A 21,127-nucleotide genomic window follows, 5' to 3' on the forward strand; every position below is an offset into this window, starting at 1 on the left:
AGGTTGCAATATCCACAAATTGTCTCTGAAAAATGTCTGTAATACAATTGACAGATTTTACTCTAGTGTGAAATGTGTTTCAGTAGTGGGCCCTGTGGCACATTATACAAAGGATGATCACATAGATTTCTTTGGGCAAAAAGATTAGGAAATGTACAACAGAAAATCAAGGGTGCCCTGTGACTCTTATGGAGCCACTTGGAGCCAAAGTCTTCATAACAATAGTTGGAGAAAGAATTAAAGTTTGCCTTTAAGTGTTTGAAACAGTACATCGCAATCAACTTTGATTTCATTAAAGGTGTTGGTAACACACAATATGTCGAAGAACCCTGCATGCCCAGAGGGCGATAAGTATGGTGGTCATATGGCACATCAAAAAACACATGTGAAATCTTAGCCTTCATATGCAGGATCTCAAGTCTGCTTACCCTGTGACTCTAATGAAGCCACTTTAAACCAATGCAATGGCAAAAGGTCCCCTACGAGCTAGTCCCTTGCCTTGAAACCATGTAAAAAAATATATTCTTTCTTAGCAGCTGTAGCTTGTCAGGATGGCCGAGTGGTCTAAGGCGCCAGACTCAAGAATGCAATCTTCTCTCTGTGAGGGTCTTCTGGTCTCCATGCGGAGGCGTGGGTTCAAATCCCACTTCTGACAGTCATCTTCTTTTGTGCTTTGAGCTTCGTTTAATTCAACAATTTTTTGAGAAAGAATCCAAGATTGAATTTAAGCGTTGAAAGAGTACATTGCAGAAGACATTGATTTCATAACATAAGACAGCAATGTACAATCTCTAGACTCAAAAGAACAGTAACCTGGGGATCTAAACCACCAGCAAACTCAAGACAACTCAAATCCTCAATCTTCCCATCCAAAGTCAGACACCTTACCCATTAGGCCACGAGGTCTTGACAAAACACAAGAGTCTTATTCCGCACTTCGCAGAGAAGACATACCGAAAGAGGTGAAAATAACGACCCAGGTGTAGATACTTTCCAATAGCTGTCACATAGATTTCTTGGGGGAAAGAGATAAGAAAGTGTACAACAGGAAATCAAGGGTGCCTGTGACTCTTATGGAGCCGCTTTGAGCCAAAGTCTTCATAACAATAGTTGGAAAAAGAATTTACGTTTGTTCAAAGTTTTTGAAAGAGTAAATTGCAGACAACTTTGATTTAATCAAATCTCGCAACAACGCACTATCCGTAGAGGTACCTTGTAGGCCAAGATAGGGTTATGATCATATGGCAATCAACACTTGAAATCTTAGTTTTGACATGTCTGCCTTTCATACCAAGAGGGACTAAATATCTTGGGTGACACGTAACATGGAAAGAAACTGTTGAAATCTTAGTTTCCACTTGCCTGACATTCATTGATATGGAAGAACTCTAAAGAACAACAAAACCAAACCTCCGGCATCTCCGACCACGAAGGGACTCGAACCCTCAATCTTCTGATCCGAAGTCAGACGCCTTATCCATTAGGCCACGCGGTCTGCATGCAAAGTTTGCGAAAGAATGTGTGGATACGTTTCTCATAGAGAAACATAACTATATTTCCTTTACTTCACATGCCACAATATGCTTTTTATGACCACTGTCCTTCCTCTGACTGATGTTAATTAAGAACATGCAGACAAACGTAGGACACAGAAACGACTAATGCATTTGAAACATCTATGTACGAAGGATTATGCGTGAGTCAGATAGGTGGTTTCATGACGTCAGCTTCTTGCATATGTAGGCTCTGTGGCGCAATGGATAGCGCATTGGACTTCTAGCACTTGTCAAGGCATTCAAAGGTTGTGGGTTCGAGTCCCACCAGAGTCGTGGTTTTTCCAGTGGTTGACTGCATTTGATGTTCTTGTTTAGTTATAAGTTGCAATATCCACACATGGAAAAATTGCAATATCCACTCTGAAAAATTTCTGAAATACAATTGACAGATCTTAATCTGACAGATTTTAATTGACTGATTAAATTGTAATTCCAAATATCCACAATTTGTCTGTGAGAAATTATGGTAATCTGAAACAATAGAACGATTTAACACAAGTGTGGAAAGCAGTTTAGCGCTCCGTTTGTAAGATTAAAATTTTGATGCGAAAATAATGCCAATATTCAAAGGTTGTGGGTTCGAGTCCCACTAGAATCGTGTTTTTTTTCCAGTGGTTGACTGCATTTGATGTGCTTGTTTAGTTTTAGGTTGCAATATCCACAAATTGTCTCTGAAAAATGTCTGTAATACAATTGACAGATTTTACTCTAGTGTGAAATGTGTTTCAGTAGTGGGCCCTGTGGCACATTATACAAAGGATGATCACATAGATTTCTTTGGGCAAAAAGATTAGGAAATGTACAACAGAAAATCAAGGGTGCCCTGTGACTCTTATGGAGCCACTTGGAGCCAAAGTCTTCATAACAATAGTTGGAGAAAGAATTAAAGTTTGCCTTTAAGTGTTTGAAACAGTACATCGCAATCAACTTTGATTTCATTAAAGGTGTTGGTAACACACAATATGTCGAAGAACCCTGCATGCCCAGAGGGCGATAAGTATGGTGGTCATATGGCACATCAAAAAACACATGTGAAATCTTAGCCTTCATATGCAGGATCTCAAGTCTGCTTACCCTGTGACTCTAATGAAGCCACTTTAAACCAATGCAATGGCAAAAGGTCCCCTACGAGCTAGTCCCTTGCCTTGAAACCATGTAAAAACATATCTTCTTTCTTAGCTGCTGTAGCTTGTCAGGATGGCCGAGTGGTCTAAGGCGCCAGACTCAAGAATGCAATCTTCTCTCTGTGAGGGTCTTCTGGTCTCCATGCGGAGGCGTGGGTTCAAATCCCACTTCTGACAGTCATCTTCTTTTGAGCTTCGTTTAATTCAACAATTTTTTGAGAAAGAATCCAAGATTGAATTTAAGCGTTGAAAGAGTACATTGCAGAAGACATTGATTTCATAACATAAGACAGCAATGTACAATCTCTAGACTCAAAAGAACAGTAACCTGGGGATCTAAACCACCAGCAAACTCAAGACAACTCAAATCCTCAATCTTCCCATCCAAAGTCAGACACCTTACCCATTAGGCCACGAGGTCTTGACAAAACACAAGAGTCTTATTCCGCACTTCGCAGAGAAGACATACCGAAAGAGGTGAAAATAACGACCCAGGTGTAGATACTTTCCAATAGCTGTCACATAGATTTCTTGGGGGAAAGAGATAAGAAAATATACAACAGGAAATCAAGGGTGCCTGTGACTCTTATGGAGCCGCTTTGAGCCAAAGTCTTCATAACAATAGTTGGAAAAAGAATTTACGTTTGTTCAAAGTTTTTGAAAGAGTAAATTGCAGACAACTTTGATTTAATCAAATCTCGCAACAACGCACTATCCGTAGAGGTACCTTGTAGGCCAAGATAGGGTTATGATCATATGGCAATCAACACTTGAAATCTTAGTTTTGACATGTCTGCCTTTCATACCAAGAGGGACTAAATATCTTGGGTGACACGTAACATGGAAAGAAACTGTTGAAATCTTAGTTTCCACTTGCCTGACATTCATTGATATGGAAGAACTCTAAAGAACAACAAAACCAAACCTCCGGCATCTCCGACCACGAAGGGACTCTAACCCTCAATCTTCTGATCCGAAGTCAGACGCCTTATCCATTAGGCCACACGGTCTGCATGCAAAGTTTGCGAAAGAATGTGTGGATACGTTTCTCATAGAGAAACATAACTATATTTCCTTTACTTCACATGCCACAATATGCTTTTTATGACCACTGTCCTTCCTCTGACTGATGTTAATTAAGAACATGCAGACAAACGTAGGACACAGAAACGACTAATGCATTTGAAACATCTATGTACGAAGGATTATGCGTGAGTCAGATAGGTGGTTTCATGACGTCTGCTTCTTGCATATGTAGGCTCTGTGGCGCAATGGATAGCGCATTGGACTTCTAGCACTTGTCAAGGCATTCAAAGGTTGTGGGTTCGAGTCCCACCAGAGTCGTGGTTTTTCCAGTGGTTGACTGCATTTGATGTTCTTGTTTAGTTATAAGTTGCAATATCCACACATGGAAAAATTGCAATATCCACTCTGAAAAATTTCTGAAATACAATTGACAGATCTTAATCTGACAGATTTTAATTGACTGATTAAATTGTAATTCCAAATATCCACAATTTGTCTGTGAGAAATTATGGTAATCTGAAACAATAGAACGATTTAACACAAGTGTGGAAAGCAGTTTAGCGCTCCGTTTGTAAGATTAAAATTTTGATGCGAAAATAATGCCAATATTCAAAGGTTGTGGGTTCGAGTCCCACTAGAATCGTGTTTTTTTTCCAGTGGTTGACTGCATTTGATGTGCTTGTTTAGTTTTAGGTTGCAATATCCACAAATTGTCTCTGAAAAATGTCTGTAATACAATTGACAGATTTTACTCTAGTGTGAAATGTGTTTCAGTAGTGGGCCCTGTGGCACATTATACAAAGGATGATCACATAGATTTCTTTGGGCAAAAAGATTAGGAAATGTACAACAGAAAATCAAGGGTGCCCTGTGACTCTTATGGAGCCACTTGGAGCCAAAGTCTTCATAACAATAGTTGGAGAAAGAATTAAAGTTTGCCTTTAAGTGTTTGAAACAGTACATCGCAATCAACTTTGATTTCATTAAAGGTGTTGGTAACACACAATATGTCGAAGAACCCTGCATGCCCAGAGGGCGATAAGTATGGTGGTCATATGGCACATCAAAAAACACATGTGAAATCTTAGCCTTCATATGCAGGATCTCAAGTCTGCTTACCCTGTGACTCTAATGAAGCCACTTTAAACCAATGCAATGGCAAAAGGTCCCCTACGAGCTAGTCCCTTGCCTTGAAACCATGTAAAAACATATCTTCTTTCTTAGCAGCTGTAGCTTGTCAGGATGGCCGAGTGGTCTAAGGCGCCAGACTCAAGAATGCAATCTTCTCTCTGTGAGGGTCTTCTGGTCTCCATGCGGAGGCGTGGGTTCAAATCCCACTTCTGACAGTCATCTTCTTTTGAGCTTCGTTTAATTCAACAATTTTTTGAGAAAGAATCCAAGATTGAATTTAAGCGTTGAAAGAGTACATTGCAGAAGACATTGATTTCATAACATAAGACAGCAATGTACAATCTCTAGACTCAAAAGAACAGTAACCTGGGGATCTAAACCACCAGCAAACTCAAGACAACTCAAATCCTCAATCTTCCCATCCAAAGTCAGACACCTTACCCATTAGGCCACGAGGTCTTGACAAAACACAAGAGTCTTATTCCGCACTTCGCAGAGAAGACATACCGAAAGAGGTGAAAATAACGACCCAGGTATAGATACTTTCCAATAGCTGTCACATAGATTTCTTGGGGGAAAGAGATAAGAAAATGTACAACAGGAAATCAAGGGTGCCTGTGACTCTTATGGAGCCGCTTTGAGCCAAAGTCTTCATAACAATAGTTGGAAAAAGAATTTACGTTTGTTCAAAGTTTTTGAAAGAGTAAATTGCAGACAACTTTGATTTAATCAAATCTCGCAACAACGCACTATCCGTAGAGGTACCTTGTAGGCCAAGATAGGGTTATGATCATATGGCAATCAACACTTGAAATCTTAGTTTTGACATGTCTGCCTTTCATACCAAGAGGGACTAAATATCTTGGGTGACACGTAACATGGAAAGAAACTGTTGAAATCTTAGTTTCCACTTGCCTGACATTCATTGATATGGAAGAACTCTAAAGAACAACAAAACCAAACCTCCGGCATCTCCGACCACGAAGGGACTCGAACCCTCAATCTTCTGATCCGAAGTCAGACGCCTTATCCATTAGGCCACGCGGTCTGCATGCAAAGTTTGCGAAAGAATGTGTGGATACGTTTCTCATAGAGAAACATAACTATATTTCCTTTACTTCACATGCCACAATATGCTTTTTATGACCACTGTCCTTCCTCTGACTGATGTTAATTAAGAACATGCAGACAAACGTAGGACACAGAAACGACTAATGCATTTGAAACATCTATGTACGAAGGATTATGCGTGAGTCAGATAGGTGGTTTCATGACGTCTGCGTCTTGCATATGTAGGCTCTGTGGCGCAATGGATAGCGCATTGGACTTCTAGCACTTGTCAAGGCATTCAAAGGTTGTGGGTTCGAGTCCCACCAGAGTCATGGTTTTTCCAGTGGTTGACTGCATTTGATGTTCTTGTTTAGTTATAAGTTGCAATATCCACACATGGAAAAATTGCAATATCCACTCTGAAAAATTTCTGAAATACAATTGACAGATCTTAATCTGACAGATTTTAATTGACTGATTAAATTGTAATTCCAAATATCCACAATTTGTCTGTGAGAAATTATGGTAATCTGAAACAATAGAACGATTTAACACAAGTGTGGAAAGCAGTTTAGCGCTCCGTTTGTAAGATTAAAATTTTGATGCGAAAATAATGCCAATATTCAAAGGTTGTGGGTTCGAGTCCCACTAGAATCGTGTTTTTTTTCCAGTGGTTGACTGCATTTGATGTGCTTGTTTAGTTTTAGGTTGCAATATCCACAAATTGTCTCTGAAAAATGTCTGTAATACAATTGACAGATTTTACTCTAGTGTGAAATGTGTTTCAGTAGTGGGCCCTGTGGCACATTATACAAAGGATGATCACATAGATTTCTTTGGGCAAAAAGATTAGGAAATGTACAACAGAAAAACAAGGGTGCCCTGTGACTCTTATGGAGCCACTTGGAGCCAAAGTCTTCATAACAATAGTTGGAGAAAGACTTAAAGTTTGCCTTTAAGTGTTTGAAACAGTACATCGCAATCAACTTTGATTTCATTAAAGGTGTTGGTAACACACAATATGTCGAAGAACCCTGCATGCCCAGAGGGCGATAAGTATGGTGGTCATATGGCACATCAAAAAACACATGTGAAATCTTAGCCTTCATATGCAGGATCTCAAGTCTGCTTACCCTGTGACTCTAATGAAGCCACTTTAAACCAATGCAATGGCAAAAGGTCCCCTACGAGCTAGTCCCTTGCCTTGAAACCATGTAAAAAAATATCTTCTTTCTTAGCAGCTGTAGCTTGTCAGGATGGCCGAGTGGTCTAAGGCGCCAGACTCAAGAATGCAATCTTCTCTCTGTGAGGGTCTTCTGGTCTCCATGCGGAGGCGTGGGTTCAAATCCCACTTCTGACAGTCATCTTCTTTTGTGCTTTGAGCTTCGTTTAATTCAACAATTTTTTGAGAAAGAATCCAAGATTGAATTTAAGCGTTGAAAGAGTACATTGCAGAAGACATTGATTTCATAACATAAGACAGCAATGTACAATCTCTAGACTCAAAAGAACAGTAACCTGGGGATCTAAACCACCAGCAAACTCAAGACAACTCAAATCCTCAATCTTCCCATCCAAAGTCAGACACCTTACCCATTAGGCCACGAGGTCTTGACAAAACACAAGAGTCTTATTCCGCACTTCGCAGAGAAGACATACCGAAAGAGGTGAAAATAACGACCCAGGTGTAGATACTTTCCAATAGCTGTCACATAGATTTCTTGGGGGAAAGAGATAAGAAAGTGTACAACAGGAAATCAAGGGTGCCTGTGACTCTTATGGAGCCGCTTTGAGCCAAAGTCTTCATAACAATAGTTGGAAAAAGAATTTACGTTTGTTCAAAGTTTTTGAAAGAGTAAATTGCAGACAACTTTGATTTAATCAAATCTCGCAACAACGCACTATCCGTAGAGGTACCTTGTAGGCCAAGATAGGGTTATGATCATATGGCAATCAACACTTGAAATCTTAGTTTTGACATGTCTGCCTTTCATACCAAGAGGGACTAAATATCTTGGGTGACACGTAACATGGAAAGAAACTGTTGAAATCTTAGTTTCCACTTGCCTGACATTCATTGATATGGAAGAACTCTAAAGAACAACAAAACCAAACCTCCGGCATCTCCGACCACGAAGGGACTCGAACCCTCAATCTTCTGATCCGAAGTCAGACGCCTTATCCATTAGGCCACGCGGTCTGCATGCAAAGTTTGTGAAAGAATGTGTGGATACGTTTCTCATAGAGAAACATAACTATATTTCCTTTACTTCACATGCCACAATATGCTTTTTATGACCACTGTCCTTCCTCTGACTGATGTTAATTAAGAACATGCAGACAAACGTAGGACACAGAAACGACTAATGCATTTGAAACATCTATGTACGAAGGATTATGCGTGAGTCAGATAGGTGGTTTCATGACGTCTGCGTCTTGCATATGTAGGCTCTGTGGCGCAATGGATAGCGCGTTGGACTTCTAGCACTTGTCAAGGCATTCAAAGGTTGTGGGTTCGAGTCCCACCAGAGTCATGGTTTTTCCAGTGGTTGACTGCATTTGATGTTCTTGTTTAGTTATAAGCTGCAATATCCACACATGGAAAAATTGCAATACCCACTCTGAAAAATTTCTGAAATACAATTGACAGATCTTAATCTGACAGATTTTAATTGACTGATTAAATTGTAATTCCAAATATCCACAATTTGTCTGTGAGAAATTATGGTAATCTGAAACAATAGAACGATTTAACACAAGTGTGGAAAGCAGTTTAGCGCTCCGTTTGTAAGATTAAAATTTTGATGCGAAAATAATGCCAATATTCAAAGGTTGTGGGTTCGAGTCCCACTAGAATCGTGTTTTTTTTCCAGTGGTTGACTGCATTTGATGTGCTTGTTTAGTTTTAGGTTGCAATATCCACAAATTGTCTCTGAAAAATGTCTGTAATACAATTGACAGATTTTACTCTAGTGTGAAATGTGTTTCAGTAGTGGGCCCTGTGGCACATTATACAAAGGATGATCACATAGATTTCTTTGGGCAAAAAGATTAGGAAATGTACAACAGAAAATCAAGGGTGCCCTGTGACTCTTATGGAGCCACTTGGAGCCAAAGTCTTCATAACAATAGTTGGAGAAAGACTTAAAGTTTGCCTTTAAGTGTTTGAAACAGTACATCGCAATCAACTTTGATTTCATTAAAGGTGTTGGTAACACACAATATGTCGAAGAACCCTGCATGCCCAGAGGGCGATAAGTATGGTGGTCATATGGCACATCAAAAAACACATGTGAAATCTTAGCCTTCATATGCAGGATCTCAAGTCTGCTTACCCTGTGACTCTAATGAAGCCACTTTAAACCAATGCAATGGCAAAAGGTCCCCTACGAGCTAGTCCCTTGCCTTGAAACCATGTAAAAAAATATCTTCTTTCTTAGCAGCTGTAGCTTGTCAGGATGGCCGAGTGGTCTAAGGCGCCAGACTCAAGAATGCAATCTTCTCTCTGTGAGGGTCTTCTGGTCTCCATGCGGAGGCGTGGGTTCAAATCCCACTTCTGACAGTCATCTTCTTTTGTGCTTTGAGCTTCGTTTAATTCAACAATTTTTTGAGAAAGAATCCAAGATTGAATTTAAGCGTTGAAAGAGTACATTGCAGAAGACATTGATTTCATAACATAAGACAGCAATGTACAATCTCTAGACTCAAAAGAACAGTAACCTGGGGATCTAAACCACCAGCAAACTCAAGACAACTCAAATCCTCAATCTTCCCATCCAAAGTCAGACACCTTACCCATTAGGCCACGAGGTCTTGACAAAACACAAGAGTCTTATTCCGCACTTCGCAGAGAAGACATACCGAAAGAGGTGAAAATAACGACCCAGGTGTAGATACTTTCCAATAGCTGTCACATAGATTTCTTGGGGGAAAGAGATAAGAAAGTGTACAACAGGAAATCAAGGGTGCCTGTGACTCTTATGGAGCCGCTTTGAGCCAAAGTCTTCATAACAATAGTTGGAAAAAGAATTTACGTTTGTTCAAAGTTTTTGAAAGAGTAAATTGCAGACAACTTTGATTTAATCAAATCTCGCAACAACGCACTATCCGTAGAGGTACCTTGTAGGCCAAGATAGGGTTATGATCATATGGCAATCAACACTTGAAATCTTAGTTTTGACATGTCTGCCTTTCATACCAAGAGGGACTAAATATCTTGGGTGACACGTAACATGGAAAGAAACTGTTGAAATCTTAGTTTCCACTTGCCTGACATTCATTGATATGGAAGAACTCTAAAGAACAACAAAACCAAACCTCCGGCATCTCCGACCACGAAGGGACTCGAACCCTCAATCTTCTGATCCGAAGTCAGACGCCTTATCCATTAGGCCACGCGGTCTGCATGCAAAGTTTGCGAAAGAATGTGTGGATACGTTTCTCATAGAGAAACATAACTATATTTCCTTTACTTCACATGCCACAATATGCTTTTTATGACCACTGTCCTTCCTCTGACTGATGTTAATTAAGAACATGCAGACAAACGTAGGACACAGAAACGACTAATGCATTTGAAACATCTATGTACGAAGGATTATGCGTGAGTCAGATAGGTGGCTTCATGATGTCTGCTTCTTGCATATGTAGGCTCTGTGGCGCAATGGATAGCGCATTGGACTTCTAGCACTTGTCAAGGCATTCAAAGGTTGTGGGTTCGAGTCCCACCAGAGTCGTGGTTTTTCCAGTGGTTGACTGCATTTGATGTTCTTGTTTAGTTATAAGTTGCAATATCCACACATGGAAAAATTGCAATATCCACTCTGAAAAATTTCTGAAATACAATTGACAGATCTTAATCTGACAGATTTTAATTGACTGATTAAATTGTAATTCCAAATATCCACAATTTGTCTGTGAGAAATTATGGTAATCTGAAACAATAGAACGATTTAACACAAGTGTGGAAAGCAGTTTAGCGCTCCGTTTGTAAGATTAAAATTTTGATGCGAAAATAATGCCAATATTCAAAGGTTGTGGGTTCGAGTCCCACTAGAATCGTGTTTTTTTTCCAGTGGTTGACTGCATTTGATGTGCTTGTTTAGTTTTAGGTTGCAATATCCACAAATTGTCTCTGAAAAATGTCTGTAATACAATTGACAGATTTTACTCTAGTGTGAAATGTGTTTCAGTAGTGGGCCCTGTGGCACATTATACAAAGGATGATCACATAGATTTCTTTGGGCAAAAAGATTAGGAAATGTACAACAGAAAATCAAGGGTGCCCTGTGACTCTTATGGAGCCACTTGGAGCCAAAGTCTTCATAACAATAGTTGGAGAAAGAATTAAAGTTTGCCTTTAAGTGTTTGAAACAGTACATCGCAATCAACTTTGATTTTATTAAAGGTGTTGGTAACACACAATACGTCGAAGAACCCTGCATGCCCAGAGGGCGATAAGTATGGTGGTCCTATGGCCTATCAAAAAACACATGTGAAATCTTAGCCTTCATATGCAGGATCTCAAGTCTGCTTACCCTGTGACTCTAATGAAGCCACTTTAAACCAATGCAATGGCAAAAGGTCCCCTACGAGCTAGTCCCTTGCCTTGAAACCATGTAAAAAAATATCTTCTTTCTTAGCAGCTGTAGCTTGTCAGGATGGCCGAGTGGTCTAAGGCGCCAGACTCAAGAATGCAATCTTCTCTCTGTGAGGGTCTTCTGGTCTCCATGCGGAGGCGTGGGTTCAAATCCCACTTCTGACAGTCATCTTCTTTTGTGCTTTGAGCTTCGTTTAATTCAACAATTTTTTGAGAAAGAATCCAAGATTGAATTTAAGCGTTGAAAGAGTACATTGCAGAAGACATTGATTTCATAACATAAGACAGCAATGTACAATCTCTAGACTCAAAAGAACAGTAACCTGGGGATCTAAACCACCAGCAACCTCAAGACAACTCAAATCCTCAATCTTCCCATCCAAAGTCAGACACCTTACCCATTAGGCCACGAGGTCTTGACAAAACACAAGAGTCTTATTCCGCACTACGCAGAGAAGACATACCGAAAGAGGTGAAAATAACGACCCAGGTGTAGATACTTTCCATTAGCTGTCACATAGATTTCTTGGGGGAAAGAGATAAGAAAGTGTACAACAGGAAATCAAGGGTGCCTGTGACTCTTATGGAGCCGCTTTGAGCCAAAGTCTTCATAACAATAGTTGGAAAAAGAATTTACGTTTGTTCAAAGTTTTTGAAAGAGTAAATTGCAGACAACTTTGATTTAATCAAATCTCGCAACAACGCACTATCCGTAGAGGTACCTTGTAGGCCAAGATAGGGTTATGATCATATGGCAATCAACACTTGAAATCTTAGTTTTGACATGTCTGCCTTTCATACCAAGAGGGACTAAATATCTTGGGTGACACGTAACATGGAAAGAAACTGTTGAAATCTTAGTTTCCACTTGCCTGACATTCATTGATATGGAAGAACTCTAAAGAACAACAAAACCAAACCTCCGGCATCTCCGACCACAAAGGGACTCGAACCCTCAAGCTTCTGATCCGAAGTCAGACGCCTCATCCATTAGGCCACGCAGTCTGCATGCAAAGTTTGCGAAAGAAAGTTTGCGACAGAAACGACTAATGCATTTGAAACATCTATGTACGAAGGATTATGCTTGAGTCAGATAGGTGGTTTCATGACGTCTGCTTTTTGCATATGTAGGCTCTGTGGCGCAATGGATAGCGCATTGGACTTCTAGCACTTGTCAAGGCATTCAAAGGTTGTGGGTTCGAGTCCCACCAGAGTTGTGGTTTTTCCAGTGGTTGACTGCATTTGATGTTCTTGTTTAGTTATAAGTTGCAATATCCACACATGGAAAAATTGCAATATCCACTCTGAAAAATTTCTGAAATACAATTGACAGATCTTAATCTGACAGATCTTAATCTGACAGATTTTAATTGACTGATTAAATTGTAATTTCAAAAATCCACAATTTGTCTGAGAAATTATGGTAATCTGAAACAATAGAACGATTTAACACAAGTGTGGAAAGCAGTTTAGCGCTCCGTTTGTAAGATTAAAATTTTGATGCGAAAATAATGCCAATATTCAAAGGTTGTGGGTTCGAGTCCCACTAGAATCGTGTTTTTTTTCCAGTGGTTGACTGCATTTGATGTGCTTGTTTAGTTTTAGGTTGCAATATCCACAAATTGTCTCTGAAAAATGTCTGTAATACAATTGACAGATTTTACTCTAGTGTGAAATGTGTTTCAGTAGTGGGCCCTGTGGCACATTATACAAAGGATGATCACATAGATTTCTTTGGGCAAAAAGATTAGGAAATGTACAACAGAAAATCAAGGGTGCCCTGTGACTCTTATGGAGCCACTTGGAGCCAAAGTCTTCATAACAATAGTTGGAGAAAGAATTAAAGTTTGCCTTTAAGTGTTTGAAACAGTACATCGCAATCAACTTTGATTTCATTAAAGGTGTTGGTAACACACAATACGTTGAAGAACCCTGCATGCCCAGAGGGCGATAAGTATGGTGGTCCTATGGCCTATCAAAAAACACATGTGAAATCTTAGCCTTCATATGCAGGATCTCAAGTCTGCTTACCCTGTGACTCTAATGAAGCCACTTTAAACCAATGCAATGGCAAAAGGTCCCCTACGAGCTAGTCCCTTGCCTTGAAACCATGTAAAAAAATATCTTCTTTCTTAGCAGCTGTAGCTTGTCAGGATGGCCGAGTGGTCTAAGGCGCCAGACTCAAGAATGCAATCTTCTCTCTGTGAGGGTCTTCTGGTCTCCATGCGGAGGCGTGGGTTCAAATCCCACTTCTGACAGTCATCTTCTTTTGTGCTTTGAGCTTCGTTTAATTCAACAATTTTTTGAGAAAGAATCCAAGATTGAATTTAAGCGTTGAAAGAGTACATTGCAGAAGACATTGATTTCATAACATAAGACAGCAATGTACAATCTCTAGACTCAAAAGAACAGTAACCTGGGGATCTAAACCACCAGCAACCTCAAGACAACTCAAATCCTCAATCTTCCCATCCAAAGTCAGACACCTTACCCATTAGGCCACGAGGTCTTGACAAAACACAAGAGTCTTATTCCGCACTACGCAGAGAAGACATACCGAAAGAGGTGAAAATAACGACCCAGGTATAGATACTTTCCAATAGCTGTCACATAGATTTCTTGGGGGAAAGAGATAAGAAAATGTACAACAGGAAATCAAGGGTGCCTGTGACTCTTATGGAGCCGCTTTGAGCCAAAGTCTTCATAACAATAGTTGGAAAAAGAATTTACGTTTGTTCAAAGTTTTTGAAAGAGTAAATTGCAGACAACTTTGATTTAATCAAATCTCGCAACAACGCACTATCCGTAGAGGTACCTTGTAGGCCAAGATAGGGTTATGATCATATGGCAATCAACACTTGAAATCTTAGTTTTGACATGTCTGCCTTTCATACCAAGAGGGACTAAATATCTTGGGTGACACGTAACATGGAAAGAAACTGTTGAAATCTTAGTTTCCACTTGCCTGACATTCATTGATATGGAAGAACTCTAAAGAACAACAAAACCAAACCTCCGGCATCTCCGACCACGAAGGGACTCGAACCCTCAATCTTCTGATCCGAAGTCAGACGCCTTATCCATTAGGCCACGCGGTCTGCATGCAAAGTTTGCGAAAGAATGTGTGGATACGTTTCTCATAGAGAAACATAACTATATTTCCTTTACTTCACATGCCACAATATGCTTTTTATGACCACTGTCCTTCCTCTGACTGATGTTAATTAAGAACATGCAGACAAACGTAGGACACAGAAACGACTAATGCATTTGAAACATCTATGTACGAAGGATTATGCGTGAGTCAGATAGGTGGCTTCATGATGTCTGCTTCTTGCATATGTAGGCTCTGTGGCGCAATGGATAGCGCATTGGACTTCTAGCACTTGTCAAGGCATTCAAAGGTTGTGGGTTCGAGTCCCACCAGAGTCGTGGTTTTTCCAGTGGTTGACTGCATTTGATGTACTTGTTTAGTTATAAGTTGCAATATCCACACATGGAAAAATTGCAATATCCACTCTGAAAAATTTCTGAAATACAATTGACAGATCTTAATCTGACAGATTTTAATTGACTGATTAAATTGTAATTCCAAATATCCACAATTTGTCTGTGAGAAATTATGGTAATCTGAAACAATAGAACGATTTAACACAAGTGTGGAAAGCAGTTTAGCGCTCCGTTTGTAAGATTAAAATTTTGATGCGAAAATAATGCCAATATTCAAAGGTTGTGGGTTCGAGTCCCACTAGAATCGTGTTTTTTTTCCAGTGGTTGACTGCATTTGATGTGCTTGTTTAGTTTTAGGTTGCAATATCCACAAATTGTCTCTGAAAAATGTCTGTAATACAATTGACAGATTTTACTCTAGTGTGAAATGTGTTTCAGTAGTGGGCCCTGTGGCACATTATACAAAGGATGATCACATAGATTTCTTTGGGCAAAAAGATTAGGAAATGTACAACAGAAAATCAAGGGTGCCCTGTGACTCTTATGGAGCCACTTGGAGCCAAAGTCTTCATAACAATAGTTGGAGAAAGAATTAAAGTTTGCCTTTAAGTGTTTGAAACAGTACATCGCAATCAACTTTGATTTTATTAAAGGTGTTGGTAACACACAATACGTCGAAGAACCCTGCATGCCCAGAGGGCGATAAGTATGGTGGTCCTATGGCCTATCAAAAAACACATGTGAAATCTTAGCCTTCATATGCAGGATCTCAAGTCTGCTTACCCTGTGACTCTAATGAAGCCACTTTAAACCAATGCAATGGCAAAAGGTCCCCTACGAGCTAGTCCCTTGCCTTGAAACCATGTAAAAAAATATCTTCTTTCTTAGCAGCTGTAGCTTGTCAGGATGGCCGAGTGGTCTAAGGCGCCAGACTCAAGAATGCAATCTTCTCTCTGTGAGGGTCTTCTGGTCTCCATGCGGAGGCGTGGGTTCAAATCCCACTTCTGACAGTCATCTTCTTTTGTGCTTTGAGCTTCGTTTAATTCAACAATTTTTTGAGAAAGAATCCAAGATTGAATTTAAGCGTTGAAAGAGTACATTGCAGAAGACATTGATTTCATAACATAAGACAGCAATGTACAATCTCTAGACTCAAAAGAACAGTAACCTGGGGATCTAAACCACCAGCAACCTCAAGACAACTCAAATCCTCAATCTTCCCATCCAAAGTCAGACACCTTACCCATTAGGCCACGAGGTCTTGACAAAACACAAGAGTCTTATTCCGCACTACGCAGAGAAGACATACCGAAAGAGGTGAAAATAACGACCCAGGTGTAGATACTTTCCATTAGCTGTCACATAGATTTCTTGGGGGAAAGAGATAAGAAAGTGTACAACAGGAAATCAAGGGTGCCTGTGACTCTTATGGAGCCGCTTTGAGCCAAAGTCTTCATAACAATAGTTGGAAAAAGAATTTACGTTTGTTCAAAGTTTTTGAAAGAGTAAATTGCAGACAACTTTGATTTAATCAAATCTCGCAACAACGCACTATCCGTAGAGGTACCTTGTAGGCCAAGATAGGGTTATGATCATATGGCAATCAACACTTGAAATCTTAGTTTTGACATGTCTGCCTTTCATACCAAGAGGGACTAAATATCTTGGGTGACACGTAACATGGAAAGAAACTGTTGAAATCTTAGTTTCCACTTGCCTGACATTCATTGATATGGAAGAACTCTAAAGAACAACAAAACCAAACCTCCGGCATCTCCGACCACAAAGGGACTCGAACCCTCAAGCTTCTGATCCGAAGTCAGACGCCTCATCCATTAGGCCACGCAGTCTGCATGCAAAGTTTGCGAAAGAAAGTTTGCGACAGAAACGACTAATGCATTTGAAACATCTATGTACGAAGGATTATGCTTGAGTCAGATAGGTGGTTTCATGACGTCTGCTTTTTGCATATGTAGGCTCTGTGGCGCAATGGATAGCGCATTGGACTTCTAGCACTTGTCAAGGCATTCAAAGGTTGTGGGTTCGAGTCCCACCAGAGTTGTGGTTTTTCCAGTGGTTGACTGCATTTGATGTTCTTGTTTAGTTATAAGTTGCAATATCCACACATGGAAAAATTGCAATATCCACTCTGAAAAATTTCTGAAATACAATTGACAGATCTTAATCTGACAGATCTTAATCTGACAGATTTTAATTGACTGATTAAATTGTAATTTCAAAAATCCACAATTTGTCTGAGAAATTATGGTAATCTGAAACAATAGAACGATTTAACACAAGTGTGGAAAGCAGTTTAGCGCTCCGTTTGTAAGATTAAAATTTTGATGCGAAAATAATGCCAATATTCAAAGGTTGTGGGTTCGAGTCCCACTAGAATCGTGTTTTTTTTCCAGTGGTTGACTGCATTTGATGTGCTTGTTTAGTTTTAGGTTGCAATATCCACAAATTGTCTCTGAAAAATGTCTGTAATACAATTGACAGATTTTACTCTAGTGTGAAATGTGTTTCAGTAGTGGGCCCTGTGGCACATTATACAAAGGATGATCACATAGATTTCTTTGGGCAAAAAGATTAGGAAATGTACAACAGAAAATCAAGGGTGCCCTGTGACTCTTATGGAGCCACTTGGAGCCAAAGTCTTCATAACAATAGTTGGAGAAAGAATTAAAGTTTGCCTTTAAGTGTTTGAAACAGTACATCGCAATCAACTTTGATTTCATTAAAGGTGTTGGTAACACACAATACGTCGAAGAACCCTGCATGCCCAGAGGGCGATAAGTATGGTGGTCCTATGGCCTATCAAAAAACACATGTGAAATCTTAGCCTTCATATGCAGGATCTCAAGTCTGCTTACCCTGTGACTCTAATGAAGCCACTTTAAACCAATGCAATGGCAAAAGGTCCCCTACGAGCTAGTCCCTTGCCTTGAAACCATGTAAAAAAATATCTTCTTTCTTAGCAGCTGTAGCTTGTCAGGATGGCCGAGTGGTCTAAGGCGCCAGACTCAAGAATGCAATCTTCTCTCTGTGAGGGTCTTCTGGTCTCCATGCGGAGGCGTGGGTTCAAATCCCACTTCTGACAGTCATCTTCTTTTGTGCTTTGAGCTTCGTTTAATTCAACAATTTTTTGAGAAAGAATCCAAGATTGAATTTAAGCGTTGAAAGAGTACATTGCAGAAGACATTGATTTCATAACATAAGACAGCAATGTACAATCTCTAGACTCAAAAGAACAGTAACCTGGGGATCTAAACCACCAGCAACCTCAAGACAACTCAAATCCTCAATCTTCCCATCCAAAGTCAGACACCTTACCCATTAGGCCACGAGGTCTTGACAAAACACAAGAGTCTTATTCCGCACTACGCAGAGAAGACATACCGAAAGAGGTGAAAATAACGACCCAGGTGTAGATACTTTCCATTAGCTGTCACATAGATTTCTTGGGGGAAAGAGATAAGAAAGTGTACAACAGGAAATCAAGGGTGCCTGTGACTCTTATGGAGCCGCTTTGAGCCAAAGTCTTCATAACAATAGTTGGAAAAAGAATTTACGTTTGTTCAAAGTTTTTGAAAGAGTAAATTGCAGACAACTTTGATTTAATCAAATCTCGCAACAACGCACTATCCGTAGAGGTACCTTGTAGGCCAAGATAGGGTTATGATCATATGGCAATCAACACTTGAAATCTTAGTTTTGACATGTCTGCCTTTCATACCAAGAGGGACTAAATATCTTGGGTGACACGTAACATGGAAAGAAACTGTTGAAATCTTAGTTTCCACTTGCCTGACATTCATTGATATGGAAGAACTCTAAAGAACAACAAAACCAAACCTCCGGCATCTCCGACCACAAAGGGACTCGAACCCTCAAGCTTCTGATCCGAAGTCAGACGCCTCATCCATTAGGCCACGCAGTCTGCATGCAAAGCTTGCGAAAGAATGTGTGGATACGTTTCTCATAGAGAAACATAACTATATTTCCTTTACTTCACATGCCACAATATGCTTTTTATGACCACTGTCCTTCCTCTGACTGATGTTAATTAAGAACATGCAGACAAACGTAGGACACAGAAACGACTAATGCATTTGAAACATCTATGTACGAAGGATTATGCGTGAGTCAGATAGGTGGTTTCATGACGTCTGCTTCTTGCATATGTAGGCTCTGTGGCGCAATGGATAGCGCATTGGACTTCTAGCACTTGTCAAGGCATTCAAAGGTTGTGGGTTCGAGTCCCACCAGAGTCGTGGTTTTTCCAGTGGTTGACTGCATTTGATGTTCTTGTTTAGTTATAAGTTGCAATATCCACACATGGAAAAATTGCAATATCCACTCTGAAAAATTTCTGAAATACAATTGACAGATCTTAATCTGACAGATTTTAATTGACTGATTAAATTGTAATTCCAAATATCCACAATTTGTCTGTGAGAAATTATGGTAATCTGAAACAATAGAACGATTTAACACAAGTGTGGAAAGCAGTTTAGCGCTCCGTTTGTAAGATTAAAATTTTGATGCGAAAATAATGCCAATATTCAAAGGTTGTGGGTTCGAGTCCCACTAGAATCGTGTTTTTTTTCCAGTGGTTGACTGCATTTGATGTGCTTGTTTAGTTTTAGGTTGCAATATCCACAAATTGTCTCTGAAAAATGTCTGTAATACAATTGACAGATTTTACTCTAGTGTGAAATGTGTTTCAGTAGTGGGCCCTGTGGCACATTATACAAAGGATGATCACATAGATTTCTTTGGGCAAAAAGATTAGGAAATGTACAACAGAAAATCAAGGGTGCCCTGTGACTCTTATGGAGCCACTTGGAGCCAAAGTCTTCATAACAATAGTTGGAGAAAGAATTAAAGTTTGCCTTTAAGTGTTTGAAACAGTACATCGCAATCAACTTTGATTTCATTAAAGGTGTTGGTAACACACAATATGTCGAAGAACCCTGCATGCCCAGAGGGCGATAAGTATGGTGGTCATATGGCACATCAAAAAACACATGTGAAATCTTAGCCTTCATATGCAGGATCTCAAGTCTGCTTACCCTGTGACTCTAATGAAGCCACTTTAAACCAATGCAATGGCAAAAGGTCCCCTACGAGCTAGTCCCTTGCCTTGAAACCATGTAAAAAAATATCTTCTTTCTTAGCAGCTGTAGCTTGTCAGGATGGCCGAGTGGTCTAAGGCGCCAGACTCAAGAATGCAATCTTCTCTCTGTGAGGGTCTTCTGGTCTCCATGCGGAGGCGTGGGTTCAAATCCCACTTCTGACAGTCATCTTCTTTTGAGCTTCGTTTAATTCAACAATTTTTTGAGAAAGAATCCAAGATTGAATTTAAGCGTTGAAAGAGTACATTGCAGAAGACATTGATTTCATAACATAAGACAGCAATGTACAATCTCTAGACTCAAAAGAACAGTAACCTGGGGATCTAAACCACCAGCAAACTCAAGACAACTCAAATCCTCAATCTTCCCATCCAAAGTCAGACACCTTACCCATTAGGCCACGAGGTCTTGACAAAACACAAGAGTCTTATTCCGCACTTCGCAGAGAAGACATACCGAAAGAGGTGAAAATAACGACCCAGGTGTAGATACTTTCCAATAGCTGTCACATAGATTTCTTGGGGGAAAGAGATAAGAAAATGTACAACAGGAAATCAAGGGTGCCTGTGACTCTTATGGAGCCGCTTTGAGCCAAAGTCTTCATAACAATAGTTGGAAAAAGAATTTACGTTTGTTCAAAGTTTTTGAAAGAGTAAATTGCAGACAACTTTGATTTAATCAAATCTCGCAACAACGCACTATCCGTAGAGGTACCTTGTAGGCCAAGATAGGGTTATGATCATATGGCAATCAACACTTGAAATCTTAGTTTTGACATGTCTGCCTTTCATACCAAGAGGGACTAAATATCTTGGGTGACACGTAACATGGAAAGAAACTGTTGAAATCTTAGTTTCCACTTGCCTGACATTCATTGATATGGAAGAACTCTAAAGAAGAACAAAACCAAAACTCCGGCATCTCCGACCACGAAGGTACTCGAACCCTCAATCTTCTGATCCGAAGTCAGACGCCTTATCCATTAGGCCACGCGGTCTGCATGCAAAGTTTGCGAAAGAATGTGTGGATACGTTTCTCATAGAGAAACAT

General features: G+C 39.9%; 26 non-coding genes across 26 annotated transcripts; 19 read left to right on the forward strand and 7 right to left on the reverse strand.

Moving 5' to 3' along the window:
• Positions 1-545: 545 nt before the first annotated feature.
• TRNAL-CAA (transfer RNA leucine (anticodon CAA)) lies at positions 546-655 on the forward strand. Its single transcript has 2 exons — positions 546-583; positions 610-655. It is a non-coding gene; the product is annotated as a tRNA-Leu (tRNA).
• Positions 656-1,422: 767 nt separating this feature from the next.
• Positions 1,423-1,495, reverse strand: TRNAR-UCG (transfer RNA arginine (anticodon UCG)). The gene has a single exon. It is a non-coding gene; the product is annotated as a tRNA-Arg (tRNA).
• Positions 1,496-1,742: 247 nt separating this feature from the next.
• On the forward strand, positions 1,743-1,829 carry TRNAR-UCU (transfer RNA arginine (anticodon UCU)). The gene is given in 2 exon segments: positions 1,743-1,779; positions 1,794-1,829. It is a non-coding gene; the product is annotated as a tRNA-Arg (tRNA).
• A 918-nt stretch (positions 1,830-2,747) lies between these two features.
• TRNAL-CAA (transfer RNA leucine (anticodon CAA)) lies at positions 2,748-2,857 on the forward strand. The gene is made up of 2 exons: positions 2,748-2,785; positions 2,812-2,857. It is a non-coding gene; the product is annotated as a tRNA-Leu (tRNA).
• Positions 2,858-3,617: 760 nt separating this feature from the next.
• On the reverse strand, positions 3,618-3,690 carry TRNAR-UCG (transfer RNA arginine (anticodon UCG)). The gene has a single exon. It is a non-coding gene; the product is annotated as a tRNA-Arg (tRNA).
• A 247-nt stretch (positions 3,691-3,937) lies between these two features.
• TRNAR-UCU (transfer RNA arginine (anticodon UCU)) lies at positions 3,938-4,024 on the forward strand. Its single transcript is given in 2 exon segments — positions 3,938-3,974; positions 3,989-4,024. It is a non-coding gene; the product is annotated as a tRNA-Arg (tRNA).
• A 918-nt stretch (positions 4,025-4,942) lies between these two features.
• Positions 4,943-5,052, forward strand: TRNAL-CAA (transfer RNA leucine (anticodon CAA)). Its single transcript has 2 exons — positions 4,943-4,980; positions 5,007-5,052. It is a non-coding gene; the product is annotated as a tRNA-Leu (tRNA).
• Positions 5,053-5,812: 760 nt separating this feature from the next.
• On the reverse strand, positions 5,813-5,885 carry TRNAR-UCG (transfer RNA arginine (anticodon UCG)). Its single transcript has one exon. It is a non-coding gene; the product is annotated as a tRNA-Arg (tRNA).
• Positions 5,886-6,132: 247 nt separating this feature from the next.
• Positions 6,133-6,219, forward strand: TRNAR-UCU (transfer RNA arginine (anticodon UCU)). Its single transcript is given in 2 exon segments — positions 6,133-6,169; positions 6,184-6,219. It is a non-coding gene; the product is annotated as a tRNA-Arg (tRNA).
• A 918-nt stretch (positions 6,220-7,137) lies between these two features.
• Positions 7,138-7,247, forward strand: TRNAL-CAA (transfer RNA leucine (anticodon CAA)). Its single transcript has 2 exons — positions 7,138-7,175; positions 7,202-7,247. It is a non-coding gene; the product is annotated as a tRNA-Leu (tRNA).
• Positions 7,248-8,014: 767 nt separating this feature from the next.
• TRNAR-UCG (transfer RNA arginine (anticodon UCG)) lies at positions 8,015-8,087 on the reverse strand. Its single transcript has one exon. It is a non-coding gene; the product is annotated as a tRNA-Arg (tRNA).
• A 247-nt stretch (positions 8,088-8,334) lies between these two features.
• TRNAR-UCU (transfer RNA arginine (anticodon UCU)) lies at positions 8,335-8,421 on the forward strand. The gene is given in 2 exon segments: positions 8,335-8,371; positions 8,386-8,421. It is a non-coding gene; the product is annotated as a tRNA-Arg (tRNA).
• A 918-nt stretch (positions 8,422-9,339) lies between these two features.
• Positions 9,340-9,449, forward strand: TRNAL-CAA (transfer RNA leucine (anticodon CAA)). Its single transcript has 2 exons — positions 9,340-9,377; positions 9,404-9,449. It is a non-coding gene; the product is annotated as a tRNA-Leu (tRNA).
• A 767-nt stretch (positions 9,450-10,216) lies between these two features.
• TRNAR-UCG (transfer RNA arginine (anticodon UCG)) lies at positions 10,217-10,289 on the reverse strand. The gene has a single exon. It is a non-coding gene; the product is annotated as a tRNA-Arg (tRNA).
• Positions 10,290-10,536: 247 nt separating this feature from the next.
• Positions 10,537-10,623, forward strand: TRNAR-UCU (transfer RNA arginine (anticodon UCU)). The gene is given in 2 exon segments: positions 10,537-10,573; positions 10,588-10,623. It is a non-coding gene; the product is annotated as a tRNA-Arg (tRNA).
• A 918-nt stretch (positions 10,624-11,541) lies between these two features.
• Positions 11,542-11,651, forward strand: TRNAL-CAA (transfer RNA leucine (anticodon CAA)). The gene is made up of 2 exons: positions 11,542-11,579; positions 11,606-11,651. It is a non-coding gene; the product is annotated as a tRNA-Leu (tRNA).
• A 965-nt stretch (positions 11,652-12,616) lies between these two features.
• Positions 12,617-12,703, forward strand: TRNAR-UCU (transfer RNA arginine (anticodon UCU)). Its single transcript is given in 2 exon segments — positions 12,617-12,653; positions 12,668-12,703. It is a non-coding gene; the product is annotated as a tRNA-Arg (tRNA).
• A 931-nt stretch (positions 12,704-13,634) lies between these two features.
• On the forward strand, positions 13,635-13,744 carry TRNAL-CAA (transfer RNA leucine (anticodon CAA)). Its single transcript has 2 exons — positions 13,635-13,672; positions 13,699-13,744. It is a non-coding gene; the product is annotated as a tRNA-Leu (tRNA).
• Positions 13,745-14,511: 767 nt separating this feature from the next.
• On the reverse strand, positions 14,512-14,584 carry TRNAR-UCG (transfer RNA arginine (anticodon UCG)). Its single transcript has one exon. It is a non-coding gene; the product is annotated as a tRNA-Arg (tRNA).
• A 247-nt stretch (positions 14,585-14,831) lies between these two features.
• On the forward strand, positions 14,832-14,918 carry TRNAR-UCU (transfer RNA arginine (anticodon UCU)). Its single transcript is given in 2 exon segments — positions 14,832-14,868; positions 14,883-14,918. It is a non-coding gene; the product is annotated as a tRNA-Arg (tRNA).
• Positions 14,919-15,836: 918 nt separating this feature from the next.
• On the forward strand, positions 15,837-15,946 carry TRNAL-CAA (transfer RNA leucine (anticodon CAA)). Its single transcript has 2 exons — positions 15,837-15,874; positions 15,901-15,946. It is a non-coding gene; the product is annotated as a tRNA-Leu (tRNA).
• A 965-nt stretch (positions 15,947-16,911) lies between these two features.
• On the forward strand, positions 16,912-16,998 carry TRNAR-UCU (transfer RNA arginine (anticodon UCU)). The gene is given in 2 exon segments: positions 16,912-16,948; positions 16,963-16,998. It is a non-coding gene; the product is annotated as a tRNA-Arg (tRNA).
• A 931-nt stretch (positions 16,999-17,929) lies between these two features.
• Positions 17,930-18,039, forward strand: TRNAL-CAA (transfer RNA leucine (anticodon CAA)). The gene is made up of 2 exons: positions 17,930-17,967; positions 17,994-18,039. It is a non-coding gene; the product is annotated as a tRNA-Leu (tRNA).
• Positions 18,040-19,126: 1,087 nt separating this feature from the next.
• Positions 19,127-19,213, forward strand: TRNAR-UCU (transfer RNA arginine (anticodon UCU)). The gene is given in 2 exon segments: positions 19,127-19,163; positions 19,178-19,213. It is a non-coding gene; the product is annotated as a tRNA-Arg (tRNA).
• Positions 19,214-20,131: 918 nt separating this feature from the next.
• On the forward strand, positions 20,132-20,241 carry TRNAL-CAA (transfer RNA leucine (anticodon CAA)). The gene is made up of 2 exons: positions 20,132-20,169; positions 20,196-20,241. It is a non-coding gene; the product is annotated as a tRNA-Leu (tRNA).
• A 760-nt stretch (positions 20,242-21,001) lies between these two features.
• TRNAR-UCG (transfer RNA arginine (anticodon UCG)) lies at positions 21,002-21,074 on the reverse strand. Its single transcript has one exon. It is a non-coding gene; the product is annotated as a tRNA-Arg (tRNA).
• Positions 21,075-21,127: the final 53 nt, after the last annotated feature.

Source organism: Spea bombifrons, chromosome 5 (assembly GCF_027358695.1).
Source record: "Spea bombifrons isolate aSpeBom1 chromosome 5, aSpeBom1.2.pri, whole genome shotgun sequence".
NCBI classification, from domain to species: domain Eukaryota; kingdom Metazoa; phylum Chordata; class Amphibia; order Anura; family Pelobatidae; genus Spea; species Spea bombifrons.